Here is a 1824-nt window from a genome sequence, read left to right as displayed (position 1 = left end):
ACCACAAGAACTGGATCCTAATCAGAATACATTATACTCTGTGTATATATAACATGTCAAAGTACATTCTACTATCATGTAACAAAAGAAAAAAGCTAAAAAATTTATGACCCAGATTACATTACTAAGAATGAAACATATTTGCATATCTTGGTATCTATGCTTTAGTCTCTTGGTCTTCGAGATGAATGTAGTTACATCTGTCATAGTTTCCTCTGAGCTTCAAGGATTATTACAGAAAAAGCACTTAAGTATGAATTTTGCTTTCTCCTCTCCCAGTGCCAGCGGCGGCGGCAGGGAGCGGGACGCGGGGATCCGGCCGGCGGCGCAGTTGCAGCTCTGAGCCGGTGGGCCGCCGGGGCCGCTCGAGTGGACCGACGTAGAGCTCAGGTCGGGGCCGAGGCCCCGCGCGCGGCGGAGGCCCAGGGGTCATCCGGGCCCGAGGCGCGCGGCCCGGGCGCCGGCGGGCGGCGCGATCCGTATGCTTGCATGGATCCCTGCGACACGCTGCAGAAGCGGGCCCGGGGGCAGCAGCGGGGCGGCCTGGGCGCTGGCTCCCCTGCGCTGCCCGGGGGCCAGGCGCGCCGGAGGAAACAGCCCCCCAGGCTGGCGGACTTCACGCTGCAGGTCATCATCATCGGATTCCGCGGGGTGGGAAAGACCAGCCTGATGGAGCGTTTCACGGACGACACCTTCTGCGAGGCCTGCAAGTCCACCGTGGGTGTTGACTTTAAAATCAAAACTGTAGAACTAAGAGGAAAGAAAATTCGATTACAGATCTGGGACCCAGCAGGTCAGGAGAGATTCAACAGCATTACCTCAGCTTATTACAGAAGTGCCAAGGGGATCATATTAGTGTATGATATCACTAAGCAGGAGACATTTGATGATTTGCCAAAATGGATGAAGATGATTGATAAGTATGCTTCAGAAGATGCTGAACTTTTCTTAGTTGGAAATAAGTTGGACTGTGAAACAGACAGAGAAATCACCAGACAGCAAGGTGAAAAGTTTGCACAGCAGATAACTGGGATGTGATTCTGTGAAGCAAGTGCCAAGGACAACTTCAATGTGGATGAGATATTTCTGAAACTTGTTGACGATATTCTGAAAAAGATGCCTCTGGATATTTTAAGGAATGAGCTGTCCAATAGCATTCTCTCATTACAACCAGAACCTAAAATCCCACCGGAATTGCCTCCACCAAGACCGCGTGTCAGATGCTGTTGATTTGCTACTTTGGAGACAAGGTGGAAATGATTCCTGAAGAAGGGAAAAACACATTCTAATCTGCACTACAATCATTTTGACAATTTCCTTTCGCACTTTGTAATCCAAGTCAGAGCTATACACTAACTTGTAAATATGCAAATTTGCAATCCTGGGGAAGTTTGGATTATAAATTACATATTTCCCTCCAAATTATATTTCTTTCATCCCTAGTATGCATACACTGGGAAATATAGTACTTCTAATATGAAGAATGGGAGAGATGAAAAGTATAATGTTTCTTAAATAATATAATTGTCCTTGTTAATTATACTATGAGGACAGAAGATATTCTGATAAGAAGAGAGAATGTGGTGCTTTGCTTACTGTTTTAAAGAAAATTTGTAAAACTAATGACTTTTGAGGAAAAAATAAACTATGTTAAGTGCTTTTTTCTTTATTTACAAGACATTTCCCCAGCTGTAGCATCTTTGGAGTGTTTCTGCCATAAAGCAAAGCTCCATTCATAGCTGTTGTTGAAGGTTATTTATTAATGTTCTGTAATGATAGGATATTCCTAGTTAGAGGTTATTTTGACTTGGTCCTGAGGCCACA

At 45.0% G+C, this 1824-nt stretch overlaps 1 pseudogene across 1 annotated transcript; it reads left to right on the top strand.

The window, feature by feature from the left end:
* Nucleotides 1–474: 474 nt before the first annotated feature.
* On the top strand, nucleotides 475–1610 carry LOC306667943 (ras-related protein Rab-12-like; annotated as a pseudogene). Its single transcript has one exon. The product of its transcript is annotated as a ras-related protein Rab-12-like (transcript).
* The last annotated feature ends 214 nt before the right edge of the window (nucleotides 1611–1824 follow it).

Source organism: Sciurus vulgaris, assembly GCF_902686455.1.
Source record: "Sciurus vulgaris genome assembly, chromosome: 8".
Classification (NCBI taxonomy): domain Eukaryota; kingdom Metazoa; phylum Chordata; class Mammalia; order Rodentia; family Sciuridae; genus Sciurus; species Sciurus vulgaris.
The sequence above is the reverse complement of the archived record's forward strand: the minus strand, read 5'-3'. Positions and strand labels throughout refer to the sequence as shown.